The sequence below is a fragment of the Passer montanus genome, unplaced genomic scaffold, assembly GCF_014805655.1.
Source record: "Passer montanus isolate IOZ18808 unplaced genomic scaffold, ASM1480565v1 scaffold25, whole genome shotgun sequence".
Classification (NCBI taxonomy): domain Eukaryota; kingdom Metazoa; phylum Chordata; class Aves; order Passeriformes; family Passeridae; genus Passer; species Passer montanus.
The window spans coordinates 3,280,005-3,293,700 of record NW_024367149.1 but is presented as its reverse complement, the minus strand read 5'-3'; the positions used below and the strand labels follow the sequence as shown (position 1 = coordinate 3,293,700).

The 13,696-nt window shown below is 39.7% G+C and overlaps 1 protein-coding gene across 1 annotated transcript in view; it reads left to right on the top strand.

The window, feature by feature from the left end:
* Positions 1–13,696, top strand: part of EIF2B3 (eukaryotic translation initiation factor 2B subunit gamma) — a 99,105-nt gene that overhangs the window by 54,932 nt on the left and 30,477 nt on the right. The window lies entirely within an intron of this gene.

The window sequence follows — 13,696 nt, the reverse complement described above, 5'->3', positions numbered from 1 at the left end:
GCTGTGCCGTGTGAGCCCTGCGTGCCTCACAGACATGGGCTGGTATTTCTTTGCTGTGTGCTGACAGTTGGCTTGCTAACAATCCCAGCAAAGCTGCTACCAGGAGAAATGTGATCAAAGGGAGGTTGCAGGGTAGCTTGTGTTCTGCTTTTCTTGAAAATTTCTAAAGCTTTGGCCTGGGGAAGTATGATACATAATTGAGAGGAGGGCAGAGGGGAGATAGGTGTAAAGCAGCCCCTTTCCTTGTAAAGTTTTAACATGGAAAATTCAAACTTGCTTTGGAAATTTAAGTCTTGAAGATACGTCTCTACATATCCTGTGAACATGCTTAAGAACATAGCTAATAAGCATTTATAACACATGTACACATGAATGGCATTGTGCCCAAAGTCAGTTGTGCAGGTACAGATGGCAGCATTTGTTATATTTGTTAGAATTTTACCATGCTCGCAGCTGTAACCTGTAGGCATATGGGGACTGCTGTTTTCACCCCTTATTGAGGTAGACCACAAAGTCCAAAGCCAGATCAAGGCTGCCTAAAACAAAGCAGTATGTGGTCCTAATCAATAATGCCTCCAAAATAATTTTTCTCGGATTTCATGAGTGCAGAGATTATCAGGAATATACTAATCAAACCTTAGTTACAGGTTGAGCATACAAAAAGCCACATTTAAAAATACTAGCTTTGTTAATTGTAGCACTTGCCAATAATAGTGCCACAGCTGAGGCTCTCTTTGCAACTTTTTGCTTTTGTTTTTTCCCACATATTATGGTACAGCCTCAGTTACATGACTTTGTACCTTGTTTGGGGTTTTTTTCCCCATCTGTGACCATTGCTTCATTTATTGCCTGAGATGTTTACTGAAGGAGACACTGCTCAGTGTTGTACATAACTTCTGTAGTTCAGGTGGAGGCCTCCAGCCTTAATCCCTGTTTAAACCATGTTCTGTAGATAAGTCAAATACTTTGTTTTGAAAAGGTAAAAGTAAATACGCTCCTCTTGGTGCTCATCACTGATTCTATAATGCCCATTAACTCTTTCCAGCATGTCTGTTAGTGAAGCAGTGGTTTTCCCTTTCTGAAAGTGGGAAACCAAGGTACACAAGAGTTGAGGTTTGAAGCAACTTTGTCTTAAGTATGCCATTTTTCAATTATTAATGTTATACAGGGAGCTCGTAATGTTGAAAAAGTCTTTTCCATTGATGATAGCTGTTGCAGGGTGATAATCAGTGGCAACCTGCAGAAATTAGATTTATGTTCTGCATTCAGCACTATCCATAAAATCCTCTGACAGAAGGGAACTACAAAAAAAAAAAAGTAAATCAGTTCTTCAGGCATCCTTCATTTGTCTTACATCTTAGCAGTTCTTTTCTCCTCTTGCAGCCCTCTGCCTTGTACATTTAACACACATGTTCTAACAAATGAGGCATTCTTCTGCCTCATTACACAAAGGTGATCCATCCCCAGGGCATAGTCCATCTTTGCATTTGGTGAAGAAGAGATTGAGATTGGCGAGAGAGGAAAAGTAGGTGTGTTTTTAAGGGTTGTATCATAATAATCATAATAACGCAAGGTCTTAATTGAGGTATAAGCAACATGCTGCTAGCTTTTCTTAATTTGAGTGCCCAAACTAGTACCATGATATTCTTTAAGTGTGTGTATATGTATTTATGTATGTGACACTTCTAGAATTAATCATGACTCTTGCTGTGACTCTTGCTAACGGAGTAGCTGTTATCAGCATAGATTTATCACCTTTCATGTCAGCCACCAGAAGGAGATGGGATGCTCTAAACCTCAAAGAATATCCATCTCAGCATTTATAACCTTGGCCCAGAGCATACTCCGTGGAACAGTGCACAAATACTTCAATTGCCTTGCAGAAAAGAGAGAATGGAGCATACCCAAGCTAGAAGTACTTCTACCTTTTAGAAGTAAAAAAACCCAAACCAAACAGGTCTCTTCCAAGCATGTGCAAACAGTGTTTTTTCAGACTTAGCCTGGTGTAGTATGGGCACTTTTCCTGTTTACAAATGTAATGCCCAGACGAAAAGACAACCCTGTTCTGTGCCAAATTCTTAAGCATGGAAGTGCAAGAGCTTTTCAGCACAGCAGATGAAATATTTTTAACATGATCAAAACAAAGGGGTTTTTCCATAATTTTGTTCTTGGAAATAGCTGAGACATTTTTGGTGACGCTATCCAAAAAATAATCAGCTTGAGGGAAACACCTGGCATGGGTAATTTCAGCCAAAACAGTTACACTTTGGCAAAGTTTACAAACAGATGAAAACAGAGACTTAAAATAGGAAATTCTGGGCAATTTTTCTTCAGGCACCCTCGTTGCACCACCTCTGAAGGTTGGTCATTTTGGATTTGGTGGAGGCAGATGCCACTGTGTGTATGCTCAGATGTTCTGGGTTCTCTGTTCTCCACCTGAGTGTCACATGCACTTTGTGACATAAGATCATCAGACTTAATTTCTAAAGGCTGTGCAGGCATATGTAAAACAAAGTTGACAGCACACATTCCTCTTATATAGTAGGACATTTCACATATTTTTATGGTGTCCTTTCCCCTTTTTCCCCCACCCCTCTTCCTCCTAAAACCATGGAATTTTACTGTGTTTAGTAATGTGTTTTGCAAATCACCATTTGGTCCAGAATCTAGTCCTTCTGAAGTTTTAGATGTAGAAAAAGCCACCCTTCCTATGGCCAGAAGGATCGATTGTGGTACTGGAAAGGCAGTAATGACAAACAGCAGCACTGTGCTCGTGTCAAAAGGTCTGAGTTAGCCATTCACAGTGCCTTATCCTGGGAATGCTGAGTGCTAACATCTCGCCTGCCACCAGGGAAATCCACTTTCCCTGGGGAGCCCTCCTCTCAGGGTGCACCCCGTGAGAGTCTGAGCTGTAGCTAAGAAAACAAATCAGCTTTCTGCAGTTCTTCCAGCACTGGAGAGATGCCTGCCAGAATTTGCCAGTAGAGAAACTCCTTTCTGAACTGAGCAAATTTGCAGTAAACTTTATAGCCAAAGTCAGTATGATTTGTTTACAAAGTTAAACACTGGGGTTTGGGTTGGTTTTTTTTTTTTTAAACTGCTGAAATAAATAAGAGCAAATTGTGTGAGGTCATAGTGCTCTGCCTTTCCAAACTGTTTCAGCTGCAATCCCAGAGCACATTTCTCTGCTCAGCTCCCCTCTGCTGTGTCCAGAGAGCCTCTGCTGGGCCAGCACCAAGGGGGGAGAGGAAGGTTTGCTGTCTCAGTGCTGCGTTGGGAGATCTGTGGCCATGAAAAGAGCTGCAGCAGAGCCACCCCTCTCCGTTGATAAAGGGGCAGGGCAGTGTGGGATCTTTGGAAGCTGGAGGTGTGAGTGACTGTCTCTGGAGCTCCTGCTTGCATGGCTGTGTGCTATGCTGTACACAAAGGCCCCTGCAGGTTTATATTAAGGTGCTGCCCAGACTAAACCAGTGCATTTTTTCTTTTTCCCCTCTAAATGCCTTTTTATCATTCAGGCTGTCACCTGTGTTTCCTGGCAAGGGCTGCTGGCTGGGGGAGGTCTGGCAGAGCTGAACACCCAGCTTTGGTGGTCTTTGTGTGGCTGCCTGAAAGATGGCTTAAAACAGAACCTGCTCTGTGAATACCTGCAAGTTAACATGTGTCAGCCGTGTGGCTGGAAGGTTTCTCTTTGCTGTAAGGAGAGATTTTATAATGAATACTTTCCTTGTGATTAAAACGGATAAATAAACAAATAGCTCCTGCAGGAAGTATACTGTGTGAAGTCAGGGCAAATAGATTGTAGCTTTTCAAACAAGGAAGAGAAAAAGGGGGAAAAAAAAACCCACAATCAACCCAACCCAGGCTCCTCCTTAGTGCATTTAATCTATTACAATGTGAAATGGCAATTCATCTTCCCCATTTCCTTTCCTTGTCAAACATATCCAGCTGTTGGAGCTTTCCCTGCTCCTTACTAGAAATGCCAGCATTTAAAATTTGTTGATGTCCTCATCCTCCAGGGTATCATTACTGCTATCATCTTTCCATGGTACCAATCAAGCTAACTCCTGAAACCTCAGGGGGAAAAGCCCTAATGATCCAAACTAGATTTAAACACATTATGATTTTCAGCAAATGCCTTCTGTAAGAAATACAATTCCTTTTCCTGTTGGCAGACTACCTGGGAGTAGACATATCTTTGGATATGCTCCATTGGAGCTAATCAACTTCATCAATAACTGCAAACCTTTTTGTGGGACCATAATACTTTATAGTGGCCACCTGCCTGACATACCAAAGCATGCTTGGTGACAGCACCAAGATGTATTCTTGCACCCAAGCTGCTCCTAATGCAAATTTTTTCTAAGGTAAATGTTAAAATGTGTCAAATTTGTTCTCTTACTGTGACTTACAGCATCATATTATGACCCTTTGGATTCTGTAAACAAATATAGGAAGGGCGTGAAACATGTAATTCAATTATAGAATCATAGAAATATTTAGATTGGGGAGGAATGTCTAGCAGGATCTAGTCCAGCCTCCTGCTCAAGTCTAACTCTTGTGTTGCTCAGGGTTTTTTTTTGCAGTTGAGTTTTGAAAATCTCTAAGGATGGAAACTGGGCCTTGTCCCAGGACTGTACCACTCACTGAAAAGTTATTTTCTTTATGTCCCAACTGGAATTTCCCTTGTTGCAGCTTGCTTCTGTTGCCTCTTGCTCTCTCACCGTGCACCTCTTGGAAGACTCTGTCTTCTGTATCACTTCACTTGTGGTAGTGGAAAATCACAATCAGATTCCCCCGCAGCCCTCTCTTCTCCAGGCTGAACAAACCCAGCCCCCCAGCTTCTCCTCCTGTGTCATGTGCTCTTGGCCCTCTTGGTGGCCTCAGCTGGGCTGCTTCTGATCTGATAATAAACATTAAAAATGGTTAACTATTTTTTCACTGTTTGATGCAGTTTCAGTTTCCTTGGGTAACCATCACTCAAGCTGACTTTTGTCTTCACACAAGATGTGATCTCAGAGCCAAGAAGTAATTAGTTTACCCATCTTTGTATGCTTTTTTCTCACTGATTTTTTTCTTCTTAAATCATTGCAACTTGAGCAGAATCACCCTAAACATTCCTTTATCAATGCAGTACAATTTCTGTACCCAGCACTACTTGCATGTAAGTTAATACTTTGGGTAAAGTTATTATCTTGCCTTGCTGGGCATCTCCCTGTGAGGATACAATCTGTATACTATGATACCATATGTATGTCTCTTGCAGTGAAAAACATAATTCCCTTGTATTCTTCATTCAGATGATCTGAATGTACTATTTTCAAGATAATGTTTTCTTTTCTGCCCCTCTTTGTTTTGCTTCTAAGTCTCTGTTCTTCCACAACACCTCAGTCACTGATACATCCTTCTGAAATGTTGATTCCCCTTTTACTGACAGGTTGAATTTTGGGTAAAGAGAGAAAACAATTATTGTCTTCCTAGTATTTTGCTTTTTCTTATAGATTTTTTTTTTTATATTCTACGTGTTAGTTCAATGTTAAATTTCATTGTGCCTTAGCAAGGCAAATGAAACATGAATAATCATAAATATGTCTGTAACACTGCTGCTGACTTTATTATTGCATTGAATTACTGTTGTGGGAGACTTCTAACTTCCTGCCTGTAGATGGGACAGTAAATGCTACCAGTACATGAATAGAGTAGCTAAGAAGTGTCTTCCTGAAGTTAGTGAACCATCATTCAATCTGTAATGGTACTCTGTGTTCCATTTTGAATGTGATAAGGAGCCTAGAGCGTGATCTTAGAACAATCTTGACTCAAAGAGGAGCAACTGTGAATTTCTTTACTTAAAGTGAAAAAAAAAATAAAAAAGGAGTATAACATTTTAAATAGTCTATGAGAAGTGCTGAATGCTGTCTAGTTAAGCTACTGGTTTTGAAGAAGTCCAAGATCTGAATGAAGAGGAGTGATATTTCCCCTAAATCAAAGATGCAGAGATGAACTATAGCTCCCACAGCATTTTATACCAAACTTTTGTGGATTAATACCACCTGGAAAGAACATTATGCATAAAAGCTGTCTTGTGAAAAAAGAGGAGATGGGATTTATTGGCCAAAAAGCTTTCAAAATTCTTCAAGAAAGGATAAAGCGAAAACAAAAAAAAGTTTAGTCTTATCACAGACAGATCATCTTGCAAACACCATGGTAAAAAGAACAGAAGAGTTGTCCTACAGGGAGGGGTGGAGCAAGGATTAGCAATGAGTGTAGAGGATAGGAGCTAAGGTAGAGTGATTGCTGGGAGAAGGGCATAGAAATGGTACTTGTATAGGTGCAAGCAGGATTGAATTACGCATCAGAGCTTCCAGTTTATTTCCCAGACTGCTGAGAGAAATCAGTCAAACTGAGGATAGGTCAGTTTGATTGCAGATCACCAAACGCAGTAGCTGCATGGAGATGGAGCAGTCATGTGGGCATCTCCAGTGCCTGTAATGCAATACCAGTGGAGTGGGGTGGAAGAGGTTGCCCATGTGAAGCTACAACCGTGTCTGTATTTTCTGGCACTTACATGTTTTATACAAGTCTGAAGTGTTTCAATCTATTTATCTAAATACATAATTATGCACCTAAAGTTTACATAACTCATCGGTCTATGGATACATGTCAGCCTTATCAAATTCATCGTATATGTGTGTTTGTTTAGGCAAATTGTCAGAATGCCTGTTTCTTTTTCAGAAAAGGGGCCTAATTTCAAAGGCACTTAGAAAAAAGTTGGTAACTCAGACACAGATGGCTGCAAAGGCGGAGGTGGGAGAGAAACGGGAAAGATGAGTTCTGGCAAGGAATCACATTTGTTGCAGGTGCGCTTGTTTTAGAAGAATGGGATGCTGTCTGGGAATGAATGAGATCCATTCCTCAGCAGTGTGTACAACCTGCCAAACACCCTGGGTGGCCTCCGACGGCCTCAGAGACTTTTGGTCAGAGAGAAGTTCTAAAAATGTCTAAACTTGCTGGCATTCCTGTGCAAAAGCTGTGTTAGTTGGGAGCTGTGGGGTGTTGCTGGCTGTTTGGCAAGTGGGCAGAGTTAAGGTTACTTAGATGACCTGAGCTGAGTGTGCACACGCTTTCAAAGGATTTGAGTATGTAATTGAGGAGTTTTAATTTCTGTGGTCAATTTTTCAGAAAGCTGCCTTGTTTCCCAAAGGGCTTTTTGGCAGAAGTGGAAGTTAGATCCCTGCTCCTTTAACTGCATCCAGACTTGGTGGAACTTGAGAACAGCTTTTATGTGGTTTGCATCCATACCATCCCTTTCATACTTTGATCTGGTTCCTCTCCGTGTTATGGTGTCTGTGACTGTCACTTGTGTGTCTTCTGCTTTCCCTCCATCATCCGGAATGTGGGGTTTTGGTGGTGATTCTGCAGTTTTGGGAAGTCATTCATAAACCTGAGCCTGCAAAGCTGTGCAGTTTTACTGGCTTGCTGTGTAATGGCTTTTGAATGAGTCATGCACGTTCTTGTGAGCTTTGGGAGTATGTTGCTGTCAGGCTTGAAGGTTTTAGTTAGAAAATAGTATGGAAAGACAACTGAAGCACAAATGCAGTCATGTGGAATTACCTTTTAGTAGAACATTTCTCGAAGTTTCCTTGTCTTCTCCCTAGGCTTTTAACTTCAAAAATAAGAGTCACTGACAATTAATATGAAATTCTGGCAGGGTGTGAGAAATGTATTTACTCTTTTTGTGGTCCAAATTTTGAGAATAGAACTGGAGAAATAGAACATAGCAAGATATAACAGATGTTTAATGCTGTGACGAGTGCTGCAGGTTATTGAATTAGGCACAATTAATTGCCTGGTAATTTATTGGCTTGCCTGGTTACTTTGGAGTTTTCCTTTATTATAATTGATCTTGGTTACATCAAACAAAGGCAAAAGGATTATTGCAAGATGTAAGGGCAGAATTAGCCTTCTGCAGAGATGTGGCACACCCTAGAGATTTATCACTTGATTTTTTTTTCCTTTTGTATGTAGTCTTTCTCTGCTTTCTCCACATTCTTAGCATGTCTCAGAAATTCCAGCATTTTTAGTAATGAATCAGTGAGAAGAAGGGGAAAAGTCCTGTAATTCCTTTTTCCATTGTGTTTGTTAAAACCACGTTGTGGGAAATGGACCCAAACACTGTATTTTAAGTGGTGTTGAGTCTGAGGCAGGTGGTATTAACTCAGGACTGCATTAACTCTTTTCAAATCTCTTTCCTGTTTCCTTGAGGAAACATGCCTGGTGTATATATGTGGCATGGGCTGTTTGCCTGCCTCTTGCATTGACATTTTAATTTGGTCCATGATATAAATATCATTTCCCTAATCCCCCTTGCCCTGACCCTGTTTTGTCTGTTTTGTCTTTTCTTCAAAGTGAGTTGACTTTTTTTTTCAAGAAGGAGGGGGGAGGAGATGGGAATGGTGGCTGGCTGCTCTAGTTTGGAGCATTAAATGCTCAGGGAAAAAATCTCAGAGTAACTGTTGTTTCTTTCTTTGTATTCACATGGAAATTTTTAATCTCCATCAAAGGATCAGGAGAAAATAACGTTGAGATTCAACAAGAGAGCTCCCAGCTTACATGGAATTTTTAAATGTTATTTGGCTTTATCCTTTAAACGATGAGAACCATGAACTATGTACCTACAGGGTTCAGAATTAACTTTTCTTTTTCTTCCAACACACTCTCTTTTATTTTTTTCTTCCCTCCCTTTTTCTTACATCTTCATTGTTCTGTATAAACATGCAACTCCTTTCTGGCCAAAACTGTAAGTTGCCTTAGGATTTGTTTAGTTGTATTTATGTATACATTTCTAACATTAATTATGAACACCAGTCTGAAATACAGCCTTATGTTCTTTTGATGTGATCTGAAGAACCTCTGTTGAAGGCCATGGAGCTAAGATCAGAACCCAACCGAGCTTGCATAGCTGTACAAGAGCTAACATTTGCCTGTTTTTAAAAAAAAAAAAAGATACAAATAGGTATGAAAGGGCTAATGATCTGCTTGTTTGTAGTGGGGAATCACAAACACTATCTGCACCTGTAGATGTAGCTGATTGTGCTGACAGTGATAGCAAGGGAAGCCCCCTGCAGCTACCCATGGAGGGTAACAGCAGATTTCACAGGTGGATGCTGACAGCAGCAGTAGATTTCATGCTTCATCACAGATTAATAAAACAGGGAGGATATTAGAATGCTAATACTCATTAATACTATTTTATGGTGTTTAACATTAAACATGGAAAATTGAAATGAATGACAGCCGGTAAATGGAACTGACAGTTGTGTTCAGGGTGTCTGAAGCTGGTGAGAATGAGCTGCAGGAAGCAGAAGCTGTGGATGCTCTTCTTCCTGCTGTGGATCAAGCCAAACAGCACCTACTATTACCTAGACTTGTGCAATGTCACCTAAATTTAGATTCAAATAGACATTTGTAAAATATTTTATAAGATTCCTTTCTTTATCATCATTGGTCAGAACCATTATTTTCCATGTCTTATGAATCTCCAGCAATACATATATCTAAGAGCACAAATCATAGCCCATTAAAGCATAATTGTGAAATTTTTTTTTTTTTTTTGTTTTTTTGAAGGGGACAGTATTAGGCTTTTTCCCCCAAAACTCTTCTTGTGTTTCAGTTGGCTACATTGTTCTTCATTTCTTGCTGAAGTTTCAATAAGCTTCATCCCAGAGGCAATTGCATTTCAGCAACAAGTAAAAGTTGGCCCTCTGTGGGTCATAATGTAATGTAATATAATATAACATACATAGATACAAACTTAATTCTGCCATGTTGTAGACTGTTTCAAGTTTATTTATGGTTAAAAGTCTCTGAAACATTCTGCATAGCTGTGTTTAAATGTAAAGCTTATTGACCTAGGGTGTTTTCACCCAACGTTCTTTCACAAGTAAAACTTTCTAATTTAGCATGAACCTTATCTGTGCCTTTACTGAGATGTAAAAATCCCAGAAACACTGGGAGTGCAGAGAGTGCACAGGGACCAGGGATAAAGGGATTCTAAAGGTGTAATTATGTCTTGCTGGTAATAACAGTACTTGGTAAAATAACAGTTGTCTGACCAAGTAGCCATTTTTGCCCCTTAATGTTTTAGGTTTTAAATAAAATTAACCTTGAATATTCTAAGTTTTTATTGCCTGAGTCTGAATCTGCAATCCACATATCTGACTGCAAGTAACTGATGTGTGCTCTAAACTCTTAGGTACATTTAATATTGAATTTTCCAGGAGGTTCTTTTGATATTTAAATATTTCATCTTCACTTGAATTCCCACTTTTTTTCCTGCACTTGCACTATGAATTTCAGCTGGCCAGTTGTCCTTGTTTCCCCCATTTATGCAGCATCTCTTGCCAACATCCCCTGTAGCTGTGACCTGCTGCATGAATGGCAGAGTCCATGCCAGGGATGGTACTTCTTTTTGCATGCTTGAAGTGTGATCAGTATCAACCCTTTCAAAACTGCTGCCAACTCTTGTTCTCAGGACACTGGAGCCACATAAGGTGTTTCAGGGATTAGTGTGTCCCCCTCTCTTCATTTACAAGAAGGCATCTATCTGCACTCTCCATCTTTGGTGGTTTCCTTGAAAACCTGCTACTTTCTGTTGACGTGAAAACAGACAGATAGAACTCCAAAAATCAAAATTTAGGGAATGAAAAGTCATGAAAAAGGGCCTGTCATTTGGGCTGGATTTTATGAAAACATATTTATTTTGGCAAATGTTTCTCAAAGGCAGGTTCATGTTTATGCTCTCTACCGTCTGGAGTTTGCTCTGAGGTGTCAAGAGCATGCTTACTCCACATTGGCTTAGAATTGGATTTCTGCCAAAATTCTGTGTGCCCTCCTCTCCTTCCACTCACCCTTTAACTTTCTTTCTCCTGGTTGTAGCAGATTTTTACTTCTGTGGATCTCAGTGCATATTTCATTTTCACTCTTGGTGCTAACAAAAACAAGGAGCTTTAGAAACCAGGAGGCTCCAAGTTTTAAAACCTGAAGAGAACAAAAAAGGTGCTTTCTCCAGCTTATACAGTCTTATTTACTTATACAGTCTTCTTAATATAGGCATGTGAAGTTTGGGATTTGATTGTAAGAATTTTAAATACACTAGACCAGAAACCTTTATGGTTTATCTTCTTCTGTCACTAGGTTACAGGCCAGTTGGTTCTTCCAAACTCCTGCTAATTTTTGTCCTTTTTGATGAAGGGTCTTCAGTCCCTCTGCATTTCCTTTGATTTCAGTTCCTTTCCTAGTTCCAGCTAGATGTTTGGTTTCTCCCACTGTTTACAGTCAGATAATAGTCTCATGCTATCACTTTGTATATCTTAATTTGCAAGATCTGTTGCAAAAAATACCCAAATCTTTCTCACAGAGGGCCTTACTGTGTATTTTTACTGCTTTCCAAAGGCAAATTCCTTTAATGTTGCATATAAATTGCTTCAACAGCAAGCAGAGGCAAACCTGCCTGGTTTCCCTTTTCCAGTAAGAAGGATGTGTTTCTGAGCCACATCTTATGGATGACCCAGAGATTTGCTCCACCTTTGGCAAAGGAATGTGGCTAGCACTTCAGAGAATTGCAGGAAAGCTTCAGGAGTTTGGCCAAGAAAGATTAAACCATCAAAAACCAGGCAAAACTGCAAAAACCGTCTTTTCCCCTTTCCACTGCTTTCATTTCCTACCGTGTTGTGTTGTCCTCTGCATCAGACTATTTAAGACTGCCAAATACTTGGGTATTTTATAGGTAATATATCTTATAAATGCCATAGCCAGCCTCTGAGGGAAACAGAGGATTGTCGGTTTTGGATGCAGTATAAAACCCAAGCAGGAAATCATTGCTGAATGGCACAGCTGCAGGCAAACATTGTGAGCTAGTAAACTGCCCATCTGCACAGCCCCACGTGTGTGGGAGCGCGGGGCCGGCGCAGCCGCGCCGAGCGCGCCTGTAAGTGGTTAGCAGGCAGAAATTCGGTGATTAAGGAATGAAGTGTTTCACTTCGTTAGTTCCTGAAATACAGCTATCTGAAGGTGATTATAATCTTATTTTCGAGCAGGAGGAGAGACTAAAGACTAGAGTTTTTTCTTGTCTGTAATAAAACATAAAAGCAAAATTTCAGAGTTGGGCTGCGGGACAGAAGATGTGACACAACCTGCACTGAGGGCTGAAGAAAAAATTTGTCAAGAAAAAGAAACACTCTGTATTTGTTCATAGGGCTGAACTGGCAATCACAGCTGAATCTTCCCTTCAAAGCTGGAGACAGGAAAGACTGTTTTGGTCCTTAGGTCTGCTTCACTATCATTGACCTGAACAGGGGCCTGGGTGGGCTTTGAGCTGGTCTTAAAGTTTTAACTGTGTAAGATCCCCCTTTGCTAGAGATCTTGCCAACCAAAATAATTTTCACTGTACTCATTCTAGTACTTGCCTTTCGTAATTTAATCTGTTAGTTCCTAGTTTTGCTGTCTTCCATTCTAAACAACTCCTCTTTCTTTGTGGGTTATTTGTTGAGTTCCTCTAGCCAAACTCACTGTGTTAGTTCTCCAGTCCTTCCTCTGAAGTTTAGCACTTCCTCTTACACATGCCAAGTTTGAGTTCATTTTCCGCATGATTTTCCCAAGTACTACTTTAAATAATCCACAATTCAGTAACTAAATGGAGATTGTTAAAATAATGAAACAACAGCAATAAAGCTATTTTAAGACTGCACTCCAGCTGTAAAAACTGTTGATTTGTGTTTTTTCCCCAAATACTTTATTGAAAAATAAAATTTTCTTCTCATAATCAAAATTAAATTTGTAGGGTTATAATCCCATTGTACAATAGACTTTCTACATTGATATTTGTCTTTTGGGAGAGTTTTTTTTTTGAGTCATTGTAATGTATAAATTAATGCAAGAGTAGAGATAATCTAGTGATTGGGACCCTTGTTTAAGGCATAGGTGGTTTGGGATAAAACCCCTCCTGGTATTGCAGTATCAGAATGGATACAATAACAGTTGAAATCTGTACAAGGGGAAGATGGGTGTATTGCCAGCTGAAACGTGTCAGGAAGCTTTCTGTTCACTTACACATTTTATGTTGGAGCATCTAAAGAAGATGAAAGTGTTGGGATCTAAACGGAAATGTCCTAATTGTTAAAGGAATGAATCTTTAAAATGTTCTGGATCTGTCATTTGAGCAGGAATATCATTAATGCATGCGTCATAAAAATTTTAATTTAACGATCTGATATTTCATATATCCTTGAGCATTTCCATATTTTTATCACAAAGAAAAAGAGCTGCTTTGGTTTTCCCTCTGTGGGTGTTTTATTCTCTATTTTTCAGTTTGATGCCATTTTTTAAGGCACATAAAGTGACTTCAGTTTTTGGGAGCTGCTTTGGTTTTCCCTCTGTGGGTGCTTTATTCTCTCTTTTTCAGTCAATTGATGCCATTTTTTAAGGCACATAAAGTGACTTCAGTTTTTGTCATTACAATGTTGGTACTTTCTGCATTCCATCTGCACACAAGTATGAATTATAGGATAATAACAAATTATAGTCACGTCTGTTAAAATATAGGGGACATAGTTCTGAAAATGAAGCTTTTTCCTCATTTTGAATATTTCTTTATATTTTAATGCATTAAAGAAGCAGGTGACTAGTGGACATTGTCTTAATG